Here is a 23,595-nt window from a genome sequence, read left to right as displayed (position 1 = left end):
GAAAAATTGTGCTCTATATGTGTAATAAGAATTGTAATGCATTCTGCTGTCATATATAAATAGAAGATTAAAATATTATACAATCCTGAAAATAAAGTTGACCACACAGTGAAGATGGTAATAAACCATGAATAGAACATCCAATAATCATGGGATAGCATCAAAAGACTAAACCTAAGATTTATTGGGATTGAGGAAGGCACAGAGATTCAAACCAAAGGAATGCACAATCTCTTCAAAGAAATAATAGCAGAAAATTTTCCTAACATGAAGAATGAATTGGAAAATAAAATACAAGAGGTTTACAGACACCAAATGTACAAAATTACAACAGATCTACACCAAGGTACATTATAATGAAATTGCCTACCATACAGAATAAGGATAGAATCTTAAAGGATGCAAGAGAGGAATTAGATCACATATAGGGGGAAAACCAATTCATAACTCAGCAGATTTTTTTCAACCCAGACCCTCCAAGCCAGGAGATCCTGGAGCAACATACCAAGCTCTGAAAGAAAATGAATGCCAACCAAAAATCTTATATCCAGCAAAATTAAGCTTCAGATGTGATGACAAAATAAAAACCTTTCATGATAAACAAAAGTTAAAATAATTAACAGTGAGAAAGCCCGCATAAGAGAGCATCCTCAGCAAAATATTCCAGGAGAAGGAAATGAAAAACAACAATGACAGCAAATGGAGGAACTACACTAAAGGAAAGTCCAATCAAAGGAGAAACCAAGTCAAGTTAAAAACCAAAATTAAACCAAAATGTCTGGGAATATAAATCATATTTCAACAATAACCCTGAATGTGAATGGTCTAAACCCATCAATCAAAAGACACAGACTGAGGGATTGGATTTTTTTTAAAAAAACCAACAATACGCTGCCTTTAAGAGACTCATCCCACAAGAAAAGAAATCCACAGACTGAAGGTGAAAGGGTGGGAAAGAAAGTACCACTCACATGTACCATGTAAACAAGCAGGTGTTTCCATCCTCATATCAGATAAAGTGGTCTTCAAACCAAAGCTAATGAAAAGGGATAAAGGAGGACATTTCATACTGCTTAAGGAATTCATCATCAACAAGACATAAAAATCATAAATATCTATGCTCCAAACAATGGGGCATCTATGTATATCAAATAAACCCTTCTCAACAAAAGAATCAAATAGACCACAACACAATAATGCTTGGTAACTTTAATACACCTCTCTCACCACTGGATAGATCTTCTAAACAAAAACTAAACAAAGAAACTATAGAACTCAATAAAATAATCAATTATTTATACTTAACAGACATGTATAGAATATTCCATCCATCAACGAGCGAATACACTTTTTTTCTCATCAGCTAAAGGCTCCTTCTCCAAAATAATCATATGTTATATCACAAAGCAAGTCTTAGCAAATACAAAAAAATAGAGATACTACCCTGCATTCTATCTGACCATAATGTAATAAAATTAGAAATCAATGGTAAAATAAAAAAAAGAAGTTACTCCAACACCTAGAGACCAAGTAATACACTATTGAATGATGCATGGATAACAGTAGACATCAGGGAGGAGATAAAAATATTCCTAGAGGTAAGTGAGAACTCCAATAAAACATATCAAAATCTCTGGGGCACTATGAAGGCAGTGGTATGAGGAAAGTTCATTGCATTAAGATAATTTGTTAAAAGAATAAAAAGTCAATAAATAAACAACCTGACATTACATCTCAAAACACTAGAAATAGAACAAACCAATACCAAAAGAAGTAGAAGACAGGAAATAATTAAAATCAATGACATTGAAACAAAAGAAACAATTTAAAAAATTGACAAAACAAAAAGCTGGTTTCATGAAATAAATAAAATTGACAAACCCTTAGCCATATAATGAAAAGGAGAGAGAAAACTCAAATTACTAAAATTTGTGATGAAAAAGGAAATAACACAAAAGACATAATTGAAATACAGAAGACAATTAGAAACTATTTTGAAAATTTATATTCCAGTAAAATAGAAAACCTCAAAGACACCAACAAATATCTAGAGGCATATGATCAACCCAGACTGAGTCAAGAGGACCTACACAATTTAAACACATCAATTTCAAGCAAGGAAATAGAAGACACTATCAAAAGCCTACCAACCCAGAAAAGCCCTGGATCAGACAGATTCATAACTGATTTCTACAAGATACAAAGAAGAATTAATACCAATACTCTGCAAATTATTCATGAAATGGAAAAGGAGGGAACCCTTCCAAACTCATTATACGAAGCTAGTATCATCCTGATACCAAAACCAGGCAGAGACACATCAAGGAAAGAAAATTTCAGAGCAATATCCCTGATGAACATAGATGCAAAAATTCTCAATAAAATTCTGGCAAATCACATACAAAAACATATTAAAGAAATAGTGCACCATGATCAAGCAGGGTTTATTCCAGGGATGCAATGTTGGTTCAACATACAGAAATTGATAAATGTAATTCATCACATCAATGGAATTAAAGATAAGAATCATATGATTATATCAATTGAGGCAGAGAAAGCATTTGACAAAATACAGCACCCTTTCATGTTGAAAGCACTAGAAAAACTAGGGATAGTAGAAACATACCTCAACATTGTAAAAGCTATCTATGTTAAACCCCAAACCAACATCTTTCTAAATGGAGAAAAATTGGAAGCACTCCCACTAAAAACTGGAACAAGACAGAGATGCCCTCTTTTATACTTCTATTCAACATAGTCCTTGAAACTCTAGCCAGAGCAATTAGGCAGACAAAAGAAATTAAAGGGATTTGAATAGGAAAAGAAGGACTCAAAATATCATTATTTGCCAACAACATGATTCTATACTTAGAGGATCCAAGAAACTCCACCAGAAAACTTCTATAATTAAAAAACAAATTGAGCAAAGTGGCAGGATATAAAATCAATACCCATAATTCAAATGCATTTCTATACATCAGTGATGATGCCTCTGAAAGAGAAATTAGAAAAACTACCCCATTCACAATAGCCTCAAAAAAAAAAAACTTGGGAATCAATTTAACAAAAGAGGTGAAAGACCTCTCCAGTGAAAACTACAGAACACTAAAGAAAGAAATTAAAGAAGACCTTAGAAGATGGAAAGATCTCCAATGGTCTTGGATAGGTAAACTTAATATTGTCAAAATGGCCATGCTACCAAAAGCGCTGTACAGATTCAGTGGAATTCCAATTAAAATCCAAACATCATTCCTTATAGAAATAGAAAAATCCATTATGAAATTCATTTGGAAAAATAAGAGACCAAGAATAGCCAAAGCAATCCTTAGCAAGAAGAGTGAAGCAGGAGGCATCACAATACCAGACCTTAAACTACACTACAAAGCTACAGTAACAAAAATGTCATGGTATTGGCACCAAAATGGACCTGTAGATCAATGGTACAGAATAGAAGACACAGAGACAAATCCACATAAATACAGTTATCTCATACTAGACAAAGGTGCCAAAAACATACTTTGGAGAAAAGATAGCCTCTTCAACAAAAGGTGCTGGGAGAACTGGAAATCCATATGCAACAAAGTGAAAATAAACCCCTACTTCTCACCATGCACAAAACTCAACTCAAAGTGGATCAAGGACCTAGGAATTAATCCAGATACCCTGCACCTAATAGAGGAAAAAGTAGGCCCAAATCTTCATCATGTCGGATTAGGCCCTGGCTTCCTTAATAAGACTCCTAAAGTGCAAGAAATAAAATCAAGAATTAACAAATGGGATGGATTCAAACTTAAGAGCTTCTTCTTAGCAAAAGAACCAATGAATTAGTTGAACAGACAGCCTACATTTGGGGAGCAAATTTTTGCCACAAGCACATCAGATAGAGCACTAATCTCCAGGACATATAAAGAACTCAAAAAGCTCAACACCAAAAAAAAAAAAAAAAAAAAAAAAAAAAAAAAAAACAACAAAAACCACCACCACCAACAACAACAACAAAACAAAAGAAAACCAAACCAAACAAAAACCCAAATAACCAAATCAATAAAATGGGCTAAGGAACTGAACAGACACTTCTCAGAAGAGGATACACACTTGATCAATAAATATATGAAAAAATGTTCAATATCTCTAGTAATTAGAGAAATGCAAATCAAAAATACTCTTTAAGATTTTATCTTATGCCAGTCAGAATAGCAGCTATCAAGAATACAGACAACAATAAATGTTGACAAGGATGTGGGGAAAAAAAGGCACACTCACACATTGCTGGTAGGACTGCAAATTGGTGCAACCAATCTGGAAAGCAGTATGGAGATTCCTTAGAAAACTTGGAGTAGAACTACCCTTTGGCATATACCCAAAGGACTTAAAATCAGCATACACTATAGTAACACAGCCACATCAATGTTCATAGCAGCCTAATTCACAATAGCTAAACTGTGGAAGCAACCTAGATGCCCTTTGGTAGATAAATGGATAAAGAAACTGTGGCATATATACACAATAGAATATTATATAGCATTAAAAGAGAATAAAATTATGGCATTTGCAGGTAAATGGATGGAGTTGGAGAATATCATGCTAAGTGAAGTAAGCCAATCCCCCCCCCCAAAAAAAAAAAAAAACAAAGGCCAAAAGTGGACGCTGCTCCATAATGGGGAGACATGGGAAGAATGAAGGTACTTTGACTGGGCAATGGGGGGTGGGAGGAGAGGGGGTATGGGGTCAGGAAAGATTGTGGAATGAGGTGGACATCATTATCCTAGGTACATGTATGACTGCACATCTGGTGCATCCTTACATCATCAGAGAAATGAAAAGTTGTGCTACATTTGTGTACAATGAATCAAAATGCATTCTGCTGTCATATATACATAGTTAGAAAAAAATGATTAATTAATTAAAAAATAATAATAAATGCTGGTGAGGATGTGGAGAAAAGGGAACTGTTTTACACTGTTGGTGGGACTGTAAATTAGTATAACCACTATGGAAATCAGTATGGAGTTTCCTCAAAAGACTAGGCATGAAACCACCACATGACCCAGCTACACCACTTCTCAGTATTTATCTTGAAAAATAAAGTCATCTTAATATAGTGATGCATGTGTACCGATGTTTATAGCAGCACAATTCACAATAACCAAACTATGGAACCAGCCTAGATGTCTATGGACAGATAAATGGATAAAGAAGATGTGTTCTATGTACACAATGGAGTTTTATTCAGCCACACACACAGACACACACACATAAAAATGAAATTATTTCATTTGCAGGAAAGTGGATGGAACTCTCAGGTCAAGGGTTGTATGTGTTCTCTTATATGCGAAAGCTAGAGAGAAAAAAAGGAAAAGAAAGGTGGGGGTGGATCTCTTGAAAATCAAAGGGAGATCAGTAGAGGAAAGGGATCAGGGAAGTGCTGGGGGTGATACTGGCCAAATTATATTTTTACATTGTGTTCATGTATGAATATGTAACAACAAATCCCATCCTTATGTATGACTATAATGTACCAATAAAAATGTGGGAAAAGTAGGGCTGGGCATAGAGCTCAGTTGGTAGAGTGCTTGCCTTGCATGAACAAGGCCCTAGGTTCAATCCCCAGCACCACACACACACACACAAAAAAAAAAAAGGAAAAAAATAAACACTAGGTATATCACTAAGAACAAAATAATAGTTATTTTTAGATTTTGGAATATTTGCATACACAAAAAGAGATCTTTTGAGGATGGAACCCAAATCTACACCTTAAAATTCATCTATGTTTCACATACATTTCATATATGTAGCTTGAGGAAATTGCATGTAGCATTTTGTAGTGTGACTGTGTTTTGACTACTATCTGTAACATGAGATCAGGTGTGAAATTTTCAACTTGTGGCATCATGTTGGTGCTTAAAATGTTTGGGAGTTTGGAGGAGCATTTCAGAGTTTGGATTTTCAGATTAGAGATGCTCAGCCTGTATTACAAAGTGTCACAAAATTTAGAACATTTATTTAAAAATACAGTCATAGGAATGAAGATTGTGACTATCACAGTGATTGATTTGTATTTTTAATGAAATTAAATTCAAGAATTTACTGTGTAATTACCATGTGCTCATCAGGTGCTTGTGGACAAAACCATATAGGAGACATCCTGAATCTTCAGTATTATCCAAGAACTGAGATTTTTCCCTTTGTTGCTGGGACTTGAGGACTGATTGGCTACAGGTGCAGAGAGGGAAGAACCCAACATCTCACTGGGGATCTGAGCATGGGGCCTCCCTGACAGTGGGAATTGCCAGATCACCAGTGTTAATCGGGAAATCAGAGGGCAAGTGGGTGTCCATTTTTGGATAGAATGTTCAACAGTGGTTTTCAAAGTAAAAGTTCTACCTGTAGCCAGGAAGCAGGCAATAAAGAGATGTGCTCAAGGTCATTCCCAAGTCACCTTCACTCAAGCTTCCCCAGAAAACACTGTGGCTTCTCTCCTGTACTGATTTCTTTAGTCCAGCTCAGTAAAAGGATTAGATTATTTTTTCTCCTTTCTGGATTTTCAAATATTAGATATCATGGGCAGATTCTACTTATCAGTTTTTAAGTGAATTTTTAAATTGTGACAAAATAGACATGGCATAATACTTATGCCTGTGGCCATTTGGAGGTAACACAGCTCAGAGGCATTTTTGCGTTCATATTGCTGCATAGCCATCACTACCATCCAGCTGCAGAACTTTTTCATCATCCCAAACTGAAACTCTCCCCATTACATGGTAAGATCTCGTTTTTCTTTCCAGTATCCTCTGGTTATCACCATTCTAGGTGCTGCCAATTGCTATTTGTCAGTTGAAAACATTGCTTCCTCAAAACTAATAGGCCAGGTGTGGTGGCATAAGCCTGTAATACTGGTGATTCAGGGGTTGAGGTAGGAGGATTGCAAGTTCAAGGTCAGCATGGGCAATTCAGTGACACACTATCTCAAAAAAAAAAAAAAAGGGCTGTGGATGGAGTTCAATGGTAGAGTGTGTTGGGTTTAATCCCCAGTAACACACACACACACAGAAAACATACAATAGGAATAGCTACCCAAAGGGTGTGTCCTAATGGTGTTGGGAACTCAGTTATGTTTTTCCAGAACTCTGTACAGATCTCAAAACCAAGAGTGCACATACTGCAACGAGGATGGACCTTGAAGACACTGTGTTGGTGAAATGGGCCCACCACTGAGGACAGACACAGTGGGATTCCACTCTAGGAGCTACCAGGGGTGGTCAAACTCAGGGACAGAATGTAAAAGGGGAGGTGACCAGGAACTGGGGGGAGAGGGCAATGGGGGTTATCATTCAATCGATCTAGAATTTCAGTTTCACAAGTTTAGGAGATGAATGGCAGTGGTGATTACACAATGATATGAGTGTTAAGGTCACTGAACTGATGATTCAGACTAAAATTGATCAAAATATAGCACATTTGTAAATACGTATTTTATATTTAAGAATTTATTATATTTATATTTTATGACAATAAAAATAGAAAAAAATTTAAAAAGAAAAGCCAAAAACAAAAGACAAAAATGACCAAGAGTGTGAGAAAATTGGGTGTGGTGAGCCATTTTGCTGCGCTGCCTTGTGTGGGTGTTGGCTTAGTTCTTGGACAATAACTCAGTGCTTTGTGGTCGGCCAGTTCCGGAGCGAGCCGATATGATAATGTGCTGAGTGTTCTAAGAACCAGTAAAAACTGGTAAGAACCAGTTGACCTGTACTTCCTGGCTCTGGGCGCCAGTGCTGAATTCCTTGCCTTATTGGCTGCTGCTGTGTTGCTATGCGCTTTTGTCCAATCACATGAGACTTAGGCCGCGGCTCTAGTATATTAGGGGTGGTCTTTTCGGGCTCAGGGTCCTTTCTCTCAACGAACCATAATGAAAGCTCCCAATAAAGCGTGCTAGAGAAGAATCCTGTTTTGTTGTCGTCATTCCTGCTGGCGGGTAGACGCGACAATTGGGGAGATTCCCATAATGTTTCAAGGGTACCCCATTCTAAGATATTGTCCCTGAAGCCATGGAGAGTAGGAATTCGATCTGACTTGACAATTCTTTGAGGCACTACACATTTGGATGGCACTACAGAATCCCTGTCACATCATGACCCCAGCAAAGTTCTGGGAGAGCAATGCCTTTCATTTTGTGAACACCCACTCCAGATGTGACCAGAAGCTTTGGGGTTTCACTGAGCCTGAAGCCTGTTGTAAATATAAACTGATCTTTAGTAAGTTCTCCAAAACAATATTGTGGAATTTGCAGTGGTTGGTTCTGTTCCTAAGCCTGGCAAGCTCTCTCTTAGGGCTTATTGAAAAAGAACTGTACACACCCATCTTTCCTCCCACACATCAATTGAGTCAAGTCAGAAGCTTCTCTTATCTCTTTCTTTCACACTCCTGACCCTACAAAAAATTTGGGCCTCATGAATCCTTACTCCATTCCTTTGAGTTGTTTCTCTTAGGGGGAAAAAAATCTCACGTATTAGCAAAACAATCTTTGATTCCTTTTCTCTGTCAATAAAAGAAGCTATGATTAAAGTAACCCAAGTCATCTTCAGTGAGAACTAAGGTATCAAGTATGTAGCATTGCCTAAGTGTTAATTAGCTTCTATCACTGCCATGGGCAAAGGAAAGGGTGGATGGACATAGGAGGCCCTGTCACATGGCAGTTCTATTAGGAAATATGGCCTGGGTAAAACAATAGCCTAAGGCAAGCTACATATAGAGACAAAATAGGAAGATGCCTTTTTTCAATTCAAGTAGATTCAAAAGTTGAGAAAGTGGCCATCACAAATCATGTACCAATGCAGCCAAACTCAAATTCTGAGAGGTTATAATCCAGTATGAATTGCTTGTGTGTCATGGACTTAAAAACATTTTCCTAACATGTAACCCGATTTACAATGTCTGCAAAGGTGGCTTAGTTATTTTTTAATTTTAAAATAAAATGATCCTCACCAAGGAAATCAGAATTGACTTTGATGAGTGAAAACAATGTTGAATTCTAGTTGTTTGATAACTAGGAAACCAAAACAAAATAAGAATTTAACCCAAGTTCTCTGTGTGTAGGCAGAGTTTAGACTTGGGCTCCTCCAGAGCAAAGGTTAGTCTCAGTCACATTCCTCTTAGGGAGACCACAAAAGAAGGCAGCCAGAGGTACTTTGTTGGATTTCATTTTAGAAAGCTCACTGTCTACATTGTATCAAGTATTGCCTCATTTTACCTGTAAAATCAATCAGGTAAAACTATAAAGAGTAATTAGAAAACCCGTCTCCCTGACACCATCTTAATTTTCCCACCTATGATATTAACAATTTTACGATACCCTGTCACTGTACTAATGTGAAGGTCAACCAAGGAAAATTCACTGGGATTGAGTCAAATAAACCAGCAATGAGTTTCATCCTCCTGTCTTGATTGTCTGCCAACCACCTGGATTAATTCCACCTAGGCTAGTGGAGTTGGGGGACCGTTCATCTTGAGCTTTGTGGGTAGGGAGGGGTCAGAGATCAAACTTGTAGCCTCCAGACCTTTTACAATCAGAATTAATTCATTCATGAGGGTGGAACCCTTATGATCTGAACAGCTTCCATTAAACCTCATGTTCCAACATTGCTGCATTGAGCTTTTAATTTTCAACATGTTCCTTTTGGGGGACATGTTCAGATCATAGCAACAGGTGTCTTTAAAGTTCTATATAAATTCCATGAGAGCAGAGGCTATTACCCTACCCTGACAATCCCAGCCCAGTGCTTAGTATTCTACACAGCACATATAGATACTCAAGAAATCTTTGATGAATTAATAAATAAAAACTTCAGGATTCTAGGCTCTTAAATCATAACTCTTGGAATGAAAAATCTACCAAGACCCAAGTAACAAGAATTATTAGCAAAAGGAAACATCCCTAAACTCTTGGTTTTTGGAGGAGGTAGCCCTATCAGGGACCGAGAATCTTCTCTCAATGTCCTGTTGGCCTTTGTAAAACAACTAGGAAGGAGTGGTCATATATTTCTATTTCTTAAATTTCTGCTGTGTAGAGCAGGCTTATTGGAACTCTCTTAGGAATAACTGGGCAGTTAGACTCAGTTGTTTGAGCATTGTGTGTGTGTGTGTGTGTGTGTGTGTGTGTGTATAAATACAGAAAAATAAAACAAATTCATTAACATTTTTTACCAAATATAAAGTGATAAAAACTATCTTCTTGATAAAACGTTAAACAGGCTCCCCTGAGCCCTATTTTTGACTATGCCTTTTCCTGGGCTTTGTCTTCATCCTGGAAACATGTAGCAAGAATTGTTCCCCAACCCACCCTTGATATCTGATCACCCTGGCCTACATTCTGTAAGAATCCCATCAAGTCAGGTCGCAAGAATCCCCTTACCCTTGATCTCTTCCCTTAGTAATTTTCTATCCACTGACCCCATTGCTCTGCTCCTTGGCTATAAACCCCCAGCCATCCCTGCTGTAATCAGAGTTGAGCCCCTTCTCTCACATCCTATTGCAAAGTCCTGATGCTTATCACAATAGTCCTGAATAGTCTTCCTTATCATTTAAACAGGTGTCAGAATATTTTTTTTTTCTTTAACAAAGGGAATTATTTTATCTGGTGAGGGCCCTATACCTTGACATGTTCTTTCGTTTGTTCTTTTGTTCATTCTATACACGCATTGTCCAAAATGGAATTTTAAATTGGTTCACTCAATCCACTCTTTGAAAGCATTCTGAATAGGTAATGCCTCCATCCTTCCTCCCTTGGGCTACTGTGGATTTTTCATGAAATGTGCTGTATACACTGAAATGGGGCTCTCTGCTTGAGACAGAGGGCACAGTTTACCTTGTCCAGTTTGGGACAATATTAGGAAATGTTTGATAAGAAAGCTCAAATAATCATGTCTTTCTCCTAAGAGGTGAGATTCTTTCTCTTCTGGTAAACTTTGATTCCGTGTGTGAAAAAGATGGTGTTTGGGGTGCTGCTAGTGGTGCCATCACTGATTGGGCACACAGCTGCTCTTTGCTGCAGTTCATTTATCCCTCAGCTTGGGTAGAAGGACAGCCAGCAGTGAGGGGAGGATTCCAGGGTCAGGAGGCAACAGACACTCTGAATTACAGACTTCCGTGATAAGGAATATTGGGAGCTACTGCAAAGTGTGGATGGGATGGGAGAGGGGTGGCTGAAGAACTTCTCTATCCCCTTCATCTCCTTCCCTGGAGAGTAAAGAAAGATAAGAAAATGTAACAAAGAAAGTGATGGGAAACTTCTTGGTTGTCCTTCTCATCTCTATTTTCTGACCACCTCCTGCCTAGGCATTTAGATCACAAGGACATCTTAGGGATCTATAGGTATGGAGCATCCAGCACCCAGGCCTGCTCTGAGAATCACTGAGGAGTGATGGGACAGAGGCCAGAAGAGTTACTAAGTGTAGGTCACAGGGACAGTGAAATCAGATGTGGTCTTGTTGGGCCATAGCAGTTCAGCAGCACTGCCTACTATTCTTAGAAATGTTGGCACATTGTAGCCTGTGTGGTGATGCTCCTGAGAGCCTCTTTATCTCAGACTGACAAGCTGTAGCCTGGTAGCCTGTGTTGGTCTTGCTCCCTGCTAGAACCTGGACCACAGCAATGTCTGGCCCACTATGGACTTTGAATAAAAATGTAATGAAGGATTGAATCTGACTGGGATTGAGCTTAAGACTTGATCGAAACACTAGTGCTACATACTGATAAGGTAGTCTCCCCTTCTGCATTTTTAAAACTACAGCTAGATATTTTTAGGCCACCAACAGCAAGAGATATGATCTGTTTTCAGCTAGAAATAACTGTTAAAGGCAGGTTATTAAAATGAAGACAGGCTAGGAGCATGGTTGACTGAGGAACAAAGCTGGGGGCTGCCATGTTTGAAGATCTCCAGGCTGACAGACAAGGCTGTGTCTCATGGAAGCACTGGATATCTGCAGTACCTGTCCCTGTAGAGGTGTTATCAGCTGTGCAGAGGACTCATGTACCCAAGCCCTGTTAGGACTGAAGGTAAGAGGCACATAGAACATAATCCTTAGCTAACACAGGTAATGGAGGCTCCTTCCTTCCTTTCTTTCTTCTTTTTTTTTTTTTTTTGGTGGTGCTGGGGAAGGAACTTAGGGCTTCATGCATGCCAGACAAGTGCTCTACCACTGAGTTACATCCCCAGTCCAAGGTCTTTAATTCTTTAGCTCTTTTTAAAATTTATTTATCACTAGTGCATTATAATTAGACATAATAGTGGACATTATTATGCTGTATTCATACATGCACACAATTGGGTCAATCTCATTCTCCAGCATCTTCCCTTAATCCTTTAGCTCCGGAGGGGTCCACACTCTCTTAATGGATGTGGAAATTCATTACATGGTTTGTATTGAACAATTCTTATCACCTGTTTGGATTTCCCCCTCTCTTGGTGCTAAAACATTATCAGAGCATGAAGGAACATATGAAGTTCTGCATCTGAGGATACTTTCTTCTGGACAAAATGTAACAGGTCAGCTTCTGGGTTACAAAAAGTTTATTTTTTTAGGCAAAAATAATGGTGATTAAATCAGAAAATACAGATGATACTAGAAGATAATACCAGAAGTCCAAAGGACATAGGGTTTTTCCTGAGCTTAGAAAATAATGGACTTCATCATTACTTTGTTTTGATACAAAAATGTCTTTTCCATTGGAAGAGAAGATTCTTCTCTTGACCATGTATTTTTCTCCATATTGTCTACTTCTCTCAAAATATGACTGCACAAAGAGGGTGTTTCATAAATACACACAGAATTTTTCCTCCTTTACTTTGGGGATTTTTCTGTGGTCTGATAAAAAAAAAAAGAAACATTCATTAGCTTAAAAGCATTTTCAACATGCAACTCCACTCCAGGTTTAATTATATACAATATAGGTCACCTTATTTTAAAAGGGCCCCAAAGTGGCTGTCCCTGAACTACTTTATAAATTCTGCATGAGTCAGTTTCACTTTCAGAGAGAGAACAGGCAGTTAGAAGTTAAAGACAAATGCTTCCTCCATGTAAGTAGCAGTGGATGATTTTCCAGGGAGATGGAACTGGGAGAGAGAATAGGGAGATGCTGGGCCTCCAGGTCCTGCATCTCCCTTCCCAGCTGATTTGCAAAGTGAACCTCTCCCTCTGCACAGCTCTTGCCTTGGCGGTGGGGGGTGGGGGAGACTCTCCCTCTCCCTAGGTTCCCATGTGAGCACCTTCTGAAAGGATCTAAAACAACAAGGATGGTTCTGTCACCTGAAAGAGAGGAAGGAGGATAGCACAGGCCTGATGTAGCAGAAAGGTAAAACAGACTCCCAGGATGAGAAATCTTCCCTGTACAGGAAGCTGTGGTCTGGATCGGTGACTCCCAAAGTGCTGTGTGTTAAAGGCTTGGCACCCACTGGTGGTGCTGTTAGGAGGTGGTGACACCTGTAAGAGGTGGAGCCCAGTAGGAGGTCTTCTGGAGGTCATGGGGATGTGCCCTTGACCCTGGCCCTTCCTTTCTCTCTTTCACTTCTTGGTTGCCATGGGGTGAGTAGCCTTGCTCCTCTGCATGCTCCCTGCCACCACGTTCTGTCTCGCCACAGGCACAAAAACAAGGGGGCCAACTGACCATGGGCTGGAGCCTCTGAAACCATGAGACCAAGTGAACATTTCCTCTTTCCCAGTTGGTTACCTTGTGTATTTCCTTACAGTAATGGAAAGCTGACTAGCACAGGGACGCTGTTTATTTAGAGCAAAGGACATTTTGTAAGTGAACCCAGATCAAGAAGAGTCTTATTCATTCTTCTCTTAGCACCACACCTCTGCCTTGGGTGGTAAAGTTGTCCATTTCTCTTGCTATAGAACCTCCAGATGAGCTTGCAGGTTCACTTTGGCTATCCTGATACAAGAGATTACAAAGGAGTCTGCCAATTTATATGCTGGGAATTTAATCCACAGTGCACTGGGTGTTGGGAGGTGGGGCCTAATGGGAGATATTTTGGCCACAAGAGCTCTGATCTCTGAATGGATTAACATTGCTACAAGAAGTGTTTTGGGGAGTAAGGCCTCCTCTTTGTCCCTTCTGTATTCTGTTATGAAATAAAACAGCGTGAAGGCCTTTGTCAGAGACTTGTGCTTTGATTTTTCATTTCCCTCCAGGAATGTGAGAAATAAACTTCTGTTCCTTATAAATCACTTAGTTTCTGGTATTCTGTTATCGTAGCAAAAGCCAGATGGAGACAGTCAAAACAGACAATATGTTTCCTTTTCCCTTAGACCCTCACACCTATTTTAAAATATCAGTCTTTAATAAAATGGCTGTTAGACACTATAATTTCTGAAGCTCTTCCTGGGGTGTCAGACATTTACATACATATTCAACTTTTATGTCACTTGAACATATATTTGTCATTTTCCATGAGTGGTCTGTCTGTGAATGAAATAGAAAATCCCTAAGCTCCCCAAATATATATCTCATCTTCAAACACATGTCTGCTGCTGAGGGCCATTGCCAAGTAGGAATGACGCATCGAAATTTCCTTGCCAGCGTACCCCATGTTAAATGGACTTGCCTTGGAAATTCGCTGTGACATTGCATGTGTGTTTGAGAAAGGTGACCCTGCTCAAGGACGAGGGTGGATCCAGGTTTAGGGTGTATCCTGCAGGTTTTAGGAAGTATCCCAGTTTAGGATAATTTGGGTTTAGGGCGTTCCCGGTTTAGGACAATCTGGATTTAAGGCAGTTCCAGGTTTAAGGTTATTGCTGCTGGGAATAGGGCGTATCCTGCTGCCTGAGTTCCCGTTGAGTTCTCGTGGAATTGAGAAAGTATTTGGGACGTGAATTGTGCGGCAGAACTTGGATTTCCCCAGAACGTGTGTGTAGAGGCCGGTGTGAGTTCGGGAATAAAGAATTGCTGTTTGAATCTACAAAGCTGTGAGTGGCTCGTGATTTTGTGCCCAGCCAAGACTGTGGCATTTGGTGGTCCATACGCAGGACATCTGAAACTTGGAGGTAAGTGAAATTGCTCGCTCCTGAGGGAAGGCGAGAGAATGGGTGACCATTTCAAAAAACAATGTGTTCTTGTTTTGATTTATTTCGTTTTTGTTTCAAGCTGCCTATCCCTAGAAATTTCTCAGGCAAACTGGGAAAAATGGTTGGCTCAAGGTTTGAAGTTTGTCTGCCCCAAGGAAGAGAAAATTGATACAACGATTTTTTATTCAGTTTTTGTTTCATGCAGTTGCGGTTTTGTTTTGTGTTATCTTATTGGGTTGCGTTATCTTTATAGTAGATTAGAAATTAGTAAAAAAACAAACCGAAAAGGTGTTAAGTAAATTGTTAGAGGTTCAGACCATGGAGAAAGACATTTTAGATCAAGCAAAATTTAAAGGAAAAGGGGTTATTAGGAAAAAGGCCACAACAAGAGGCTGTTACTAACTCCGTTTTATTACCAGAGGGCATAATTCAACCAACAGCCCCACCGATGGAGACAGCTGAGTGGCCCTCAAACCCCGTAGTTGATAAGTGGGATCCTGAGACAGGACCTCAAAGATTAGCATGCCCTGTACTTGAACAGGTAGGAGGGCAGCGAATTCACCGTGCTTTAGATTTTAAAACAGTGAAGCAGTTAAAGGAGGCTGTAACAACCTATGGTCCTCAAGCTCCCTTCACGGTAAGCATGGTCGAGTCCATTACTAACTTGGACATGACGCCAGCAGATTGGGCTAGCATGTGTAAATCTGTGCTAAATGGAGGACAATATTTATTATGGAAGGTTGCCAATGAGGAATTTTGCATGGAGACAGCTAGGCGAAATGCAGCAGCCGGTTACCCTCAAAGAAATCTAGATATGTTGTTAGGAAAAGGACCTTATGAGGGTCAACAGCAACAAATTAATATGATCCTGCTATATATGCACAAATTGCTGCAGATGCAGTTAGGGCATGGAAGACTTTACAAGGACATGGAGATTTACAAGGTCAGCTATCTAAGGTAATACAGAGAGCTAATGAACCTTACGCTGACTTTGTAGATAGGCTTATTCAAACAGCTGCCAAAATTTTTGGGGATACAGAACAAGCAATGCCATTAATAAAACAACTGGCTTATGACCAAGGAAATCGTTGCTGCAGAGAGGTTATTAGACCATGGAGACATGAAGATTTAAACACATATATTAAATTATGTAGAGATATTAATGAACAAGGGCAAGTCTTGGCAGCTGCAGTACAACAAGCTTTAGATGCCAGGCCAAAAACATGCTATAATTGTGAACAACCAGGACATTTTAAAAGGAGTTGCCCCATAGGAGGAGGGTTTAACAAAACTAGAAATCAAAAGACTAGAATACTGGGTATTTGCCCACGATGCCATAGAGGGAGACATTGGGCTAATGAATGCCGTTCTCAAACCACCATAAAAGGTACTGCCTTATCAAAAAACAGTCAAGGATCAGGTATTTACCCACAATATCGTGGAGAAAGGCATCAGGCTTCATTGCCAAAAAATGGACTGGGGGGCCCAATGCTCCGGGGCCCACAACCACAAATATACAGGGCAGTGGAGGAACCCAGCAACACCATCAGGGTGGTGCCCAGGACACATTGTCCATTAAATCCCTCATCAGACAAACCCGAGGGAGCGCAGGGTTGCACATCTGCGCCTCTGCCAGAGCAGTACTAACTCCAGAGATGGGAGTTCAAATCATTCCTACAGGAGTAAAAGGACCTCTTCCCCAAGGAACAGTAGGCTTATTATTGGGACGTAGTTCATCTACATTAAAAGGACTTATGATAAGTCCTGGGGTAACTGATCCCGATTATGTAGGTGAAATAAAAATTATAGCTAGTTCTCCAAGAGGTATATCAGTAATTTCACCTGGAGATAGAATAGCACAGTTGTTAATAATACCCAGCCTACATAATAAATTCTCTAGTCGTAGTGTAGAAAGAGGGTTCCAGGGGATTAGGCTCCACAGGTGTAGATTGGGCTATGCTGTCTTTAAATTTAGATTCTCACCCAATGCTAAAACTAAATATTCAAGGTCATGAGTTTAATGGGCTACTGGACACAGGTGCTGACCTTAGCATCATATCTCGTCAAGAATGGCCAAAACATTGGCCATTACAACAAGCCACTCAAACGCTTCGAGGCCTAGGAGTGGCGACTAATCCCCATAGAAGTGCAATGATTTTAGATTGGAAGGATCCTGAAGGATGTGAAGGAACTATACAGCCATACGTATTGGATCACCTTCCTATAAATTTATGGGGACGAGGTGTCCTAGATCAACTAGGTTTGACGTTAACAAATAACATCAATCCTAATGCGCCCACTACTAGGGCTAGACAAGGTTGTAGGAAAGAAAAAAGATTAGGAGAACAAGAAGAAGGAATAGCAGCACCAATACAAATAGATCAAGGAACAGACAGACATAGGTTGGATTTTCAGAAAGGGCCACTGAGACAATCAAAATTACTTGGAAATCAGAAAGACCAGTGTGGGTTCCTCAGTGGCCCCTGACTAAAGAAAAGATACAAGTAGCCCATTATCTGGTCAAACAACAATTAGCGGAAGGACATATACAACCTTCTGTATCTCCCCATAATACTCCCATTTTTGTCATCAAAAAGAAATCTGGTAAATGGAGATTATTGCAAGATTAAGAGCCATTAATAATGAGATGGTTATTATGGGACCTGCTCAATCAGGGATTCCTCAATTGTCTGCTTTACCAAAAACCTGGCATGTTTTAGCTATAGATATTAAAGATTGTTTTTTTTTTTGATTCCAATTCATCCAGACGATAGTCCACGTTTTGCATTTACTATCCCTGCATTAAATCATGAAGGTCCTGATCAGAGATATGAATGGAAAGTACTCCCTCAAGGGATGGCTAACAGTCCAACTATGTGTCAAATCTATGTTAACGAAGCAATCCAGCCACTTAGAAATCAAAATCCTGAACTAAAAATATTTCACTATATGGATGATGTATTATTAGCACATAAAGATAAAAACACATTGCTGGAATGTTATGCCACACTTACGAACTTATTAAAAAATTATAATCTAGAGATAGGAATAGATAAAGTACAATTAAATTTTCCAATTAATTATTTAGGAGTTCTATTATCCTCAACCATGGTCCGTCCACCAAAAATTCAAATACGAGTAGATCAACTCAAATCACTTAACGACTTTCAAAAGTTATTGGGAAACATAAATTGGATAAGGCCTTATCTAGGCATACCAACAGGAGAGTTGGGACCTTTATTTGATATTCTAAAAGGTCCATCAGATCCAAATTCACCCCGAATGTTAACTCCTAAAGCTAGAAAGGCATTAAAAATTATTGAAACATATATGGAAAATATGCATCTGGATAGAATTGATATAAGTTTGCCTTTATTATTTATTGTACTACCAACAAAAAATATTCCTATGGGAGTATTTTGGCAAGAAGGTCCATTATTGTGGATACATTTATCTTATTCTCCTAACACTATTCTTACTAGGTATCCTGAGGCTGTAGGACAATTAATACTCAAAGGAATAAGAGCAGCAAAGGGAGTATTTGGAATTTCTCCCAATAAAATTATTACTCCATATACTATGGATCAAATTGATGAGTTAGCTAATGAGTTAAATACTTGGGCAATAATCATGTGTAAATCTAATGTTTCATTTGATAATCCTTTACCATCTAATCCTTTGTTGTCTTTTTGGTCTAAGCATCCTGTAGTTTTTCCTAAAATGACAAGAAAAACACCTATCATGAATGCCCCAAATATATTCACTGATGGGTCTAATAATGGTACAGCAGCAATAGTTACACCTGATCAAACTTTTACATTTTTAGTACCCAAACAATCAGCTCAAAAGGTAGAGCTTAATGCAGTTTTACAAGCTTTTGTGATGTTTAAAGATTCTGTATTTAATTTATTTTCCGATAGTCAGTATATAGTTAATGCTATTATATCCCTTGAAGATGCTGGTAGGATTTCCCCTTCCTCTACTGTTTTCTCTTTGTTTTCCACTATACAAAGTCTAATCTGGGACAGAAAAGATCCATTCTTTATAGGACATATTAGGGCACATACAGGATTGCCTGGAGCCCTTAGTTTGGGCAATGATTTAGCAGATAAAACTACACATGACATACAAATTTTCTCTACACTAGAAGAAGCTACAAATTTTCATAAAAGGTTTCATGTTAATGCTAATACTTCACAAAAGCGTTTAAAAATAACTAAGGAACAAGCCAGACATAAAATAAAACAATGTCAAAATTGTGTGACCTTTTTACCACAAGTTAATCTTGGAGTCAATCCTAGAGGACTGATACCTAACCATATTTGGCAGATGGACGTCACACACTTACCAGAATTTGGAAAATTAAAATATTTACATGTTACAGTTGATACTTCTTCCGTATTTTTGATGGGCTCCCTTCATGCCGGAAAAAAAACTAAAGATGTTATAGCTCATTGCTTACAAAATTTTGCCACTGTGGGCGTTCCTAAACAGTTAAAAACAGATAATGGTCCTGGTTATACTTCTACCTCTTTTAAACAATTTTGCTCATGATTTGGTATTACTCATATAACAGGAATCCCATACAATCCACAGGGACAAGGCATAGTTGAAAGAGCTCATCAAACTATTAAAACGTACTTATTAAAGCAAAAAGAGGGAATTGGAAAGGGGTATATATCCCCCAAAGATAAACTTAAAATAACCCTTTTTACTCTAAACTTTCTAAATTTGGATTCATCAGGACTTAGTGCTGCGCGGAAAGACATATGTATCCAAAAAATGTACATAAGCCTAAGGTACTTTGGAAAGATATTCTAACAGGACAATGGAAAGGTCCTGACCCAGTGATTGTCTGGAGTCGGGGCTCCGTTTGTGTTTTTCCACAGGGAGAACAACAGCCAATTTGGATTCCAGAGAGATTAACTAAAGCAATTTCTACAGAAAAAGAAGATGATTTGACTCAAATCCATAACAGCTGATATCCAGAGCTCCAGCTTGGCTATTCTTACATCTGCGACAGTGATTAACCAGGATGCTTTTTTCAATATCTATTTTATTATTGCATTTTTCCACATCATAAAGTTCTATTTTATTTTTTGAGCTCATACAAACCTAGGTTAATGTTTTTCTGATCAGTTTTATTTTTTGACTGTGGAGTTTTTAAACATTGCAATGGCGATTTCACCTAGGTAAAGCTACAAGGCCTTTATTGTCTTATGTGTTGTATGTTATGTGTGCACACTTCTGTTTTGTGTTGTATGTCTGTATGTGCGAATGTCCATATTTCATATATGAGGAGCGCTCATGAAAAAATGGATCCAAATTTTTTTTTATTCATGTGATTTAAATGGTTTAATTTAATTTAGGTAAACAGCTGTTAAGGATTGTTTTTAAAGGTGGTTAACAGATCTGTTTGCTTACTAATTTAAATTAGGTAAACAGCTGTTAAGGATTGTTTTTAAAGGTGGTTAACAGATCTGTTTGTTTACTTTCACCTTTCCTTTTCATTATATTTCATAACTCTGTTCAGGATAATGTCTCTTTAGCATCATTGCCAGAATTCCCATGTCCATCCCAGTGCCCGTGAAGACTAAGATAAAACCAAACTACAGCTTCTATGATAGCTATCACAGTAAACTGTATAAACTGATGCATCAATGAATATAACTCAACAAGTAATGCTCAATCAAGGAGTCGATTTACTTTGGGAGGAAATGGACATATTGATAGACTCCTCCACTTTGAACTGCCTGCAGAACTTGCCTGGACTATATATCAGTTCTATGCATTGTGAACTATCGTCTGGTGCAGCGAATTGTGGTACTGCTGGCATATCTTTGCTGATGGTGTCACCAGTGATGCAATTTCCTTGCCCGCGCACCCCATGTTAATTGTGGTAATGCTGGCATATCTTTGCTGATGGTGTCACCAGTGACGCAATTTTTCCAAAGGAGCCGTCAATTGGCTTGGTGTCGTGGCATTTCTGTATCCTCCTCCCTTCTACTAGTGATGGTCTAAAATTTGGGGGCCAACAGAGGTGAAGCAAAGAACCTCACCCCCCCACTGGCACCAAGGCTAAATTTGGGGGCCAACAGAGGTGAGGCAAGAACCTCACCCCCCCACTGGTGCATAGGCCTATCCACAAGTATGGCTGAATGCTGGACCGGTAGTCAGTGACGGGTTGATCCGATTGCAGTGGTATCAACCTAAGACAGGAGGCTGACGCCTAGAGGTCAGTTTTCCCATGACGGGTAAGAACCATACGTTGAATTGGACAACCTACCAGGCACAGTCCTTAAGCCACATTGCTTGTTGTTTAATTAATCAGAAGGGGGGAGATGCTGAGGGCCATTGCCAAGTAGGAATGACGCATCGAAATTTCCTTGCCAGCGTACCCCGTGTTAAATGGACTTGCCTTGGAAATTCGCTGTGACATTGCATGTGTGTTTGAGAAAGGTGACCCTGCTCAAGGACGAGGGTGGATCCAGGTTTAGGGTGTATCCTGCAAGTTTTAGGAAGTATCCCGGTTTAGGATAATTTGGGTTTATGGCGTTCCTGGTTTAGGACAATCTGGGTTTAAGGCAGTTCCAGGTTTAAGGTTATTGCTGCTGGGAATAGGGCGTATCCTGCTGCCTGAGTTCCCGTTGAGTTCTCGTGGAATTTAGAAAGTATTTGGGATGTGAATTGTGCGGGAGAACTTGGATTTCCCCAGAACGTGTGTGTAGAGGCCGGTGTGAGTTCGGGAATAAAGAATTGCTGTTTGAATCTACAAAGCTGTGAGTGGCTCATGATTTTGTGCCCAGCCAAGACTGCGGCAGTCTGCATTGAGTGGCTGGACTCTGAGATTCAATATTATATAATATATACACTGTATTCTACAAGCATCTACAATTTCACTGCCCCCCAACACAGAAAAGTATTTATTCTGACTTTGTTCTCCTGCTCATGATGCTGTATTGCTAACTGGCCTCCCATTTGTCGGGAGTCTGCCAGGTTTCTCTTATTTGAGCCTCACTTTTTGCAGGAAGCCCCTCGGCTCATTTCCACTGTACCTCAATCTTTGGTAATTAATTTTCTGCTGACTTATGTTTTTCCGCTGTGTTAAGTGTTCAGCTAATCTCACCAATGAGGCACACTCTAAGGGAAAGCCCTGTGTCTTATATGCAGGAAGACTGTCTTTGGACCCATCCTATGAAGGCTCACAGAAGGCGCTTAAGCAGTCACTCCTTAAAGTTGGTATCAGACAAAAGGTGCCAGCTAGTGGTTTTAAGAGGCCCAGCACTATCTGACCTACGTAACATCTCCAACTCTGCAGCCTAAGAGCCTAATTCATGAATCTCCATGAATTCCAGTCTTCCCACCATTTCTGACTCAATAAATGGTGCTCTGTTCATCAACATGGTCCCCAGCCAGAGACCTCAACCTCATCCTTGGCACCCCTCTTTTCTTTACCCCTACTCCAGCATGTCACCCCCTACTAGACTTACCTCCCACATCTCTCTCCAACCACCCATCATCTTCTCTCCATCTCCACATCCACCACACAGGTCCAGGCCCATCACCCATTGCCATGTAGACTATTGCCTTGGCCTCCTGTTGGTCTCTTTGCCCATCTGTTCAGATCACCCTCCACTCAGGGGCTCCCTTTCACTTTCTGATAAGGACTGGGGTCCCATCACTGCTGAGGGTCTGCAAGGCCTGGCAGGTCAGCCCCTCCCCTGCCTAGAGCTCTAGTGTCCCCTGGCCTCCTTCCAACTCCATGTGCCTCCACGTCTCTCTCTCTCTCTCTCTCTCTCTCTCTCTCTCTCTCTCTCAGTACTTTTCACATGCACACCCCCACCCCAACCTGCTGGCATTATTGCTCCTGGACCATTTTCTCACTTCCTTGGGGGAAGTGACCACTTCCCTGACCTCCTGGACCTAGACACACTCCCCCAGATGGCCTTTGTATTAAAAGACCCCAAGCTCCAGGAGGGTACTTGCTCTGCCTTGTGTGCCCAGTTTCCAGCCCAGAGCAGGCATTCACTTATGACTTTGTGAATCAGTGGTCATCAGCATGGAGTGACAGTATTTCAAACCCTTGTCATGTGTGTGATCTCAAGTCACCCTGTTGATAGACTCGTTTTATTGAAACAGAGAGATATTCTTTCCTGATCATCAGAGCTGGGGCAGACTTCTGATTCCCAATTTTGTGCTTTCTCCACATTGCGTTCCTCGCTTCTTTGTACTAAGTATCATTTCAAACCCAGACTAGTAGGAGGCATGTGGAACGTCACCACAAACACAGGCTCTTAACGTTCTAGCCATCTGCTTCTGATCCTGGCCCTGCTTTCATTTCCTGTGTGTCTTTAGGCAAAGTCATTCATCTCTCTAAGCCAGTGACAGCGCCCACCACAGGGTTGATGAGCGAATTAAAGAGGACAACGTGTGGCGAGCACCTACCCAAGTGTGTGCCACAGAGTAAGCATATATAAACGTCAGCTGACAGTACTAATGAATAGACGCTATGCCTTCTTCTTAGCTCAAT

At 39.7% G+C, this 23,595-nt stretch overlaps 1 protein-coding gene and 1 long non-coding RNA gene across 4 annotated transcripts in view; one reads left to right on the top strand and one right to left on the bottom strand.

Moving 5' to 3' along the window:
* Window positions 1-23,595, bottom strand: part of MTUS2 (microtubule associated scaffold protein 2) — a gene marked incomplete at its 5' end in the record, with an annotated part of 410,463 nt that overhangs the window by 105,138 nt on the left and 281,730 nt on the right. The gene's annotated exons all lie outside the window — the stretch shown is intronic.
* Window positions 11,894-23,595, top strand: part of LOC308644717 — a 34,697-nt gene continuing 22,995 nt past the window's right edge. Inside the window, exon 1 of the long non-coding RNA XR_014021081.1 lies at window positions 11,894-12,054. This is a non-coding gene — a long non-coding RNA (uncharacterized lncRNA). The remainder of the gene's footprint in view (window positions 12,055-23,595) is intronic.

This window comes from Spermophilus citellus (assembly GCF_964194105.1).
Source record: "Spermophilus citellus genome assembly, chromosome: 1".
Taxonomy (NCBI): Eukaryota; Metazoa; Chordata; class Mammalia; order Rodentia; family Sciuridae; genus Spermophilus; species Spermophilus citellus.
The sequence above is the reverse complement of the archived record's forward strand: the minus strand, read 5'-3'. Positions and strand labels throughout refer to the sequence as shown.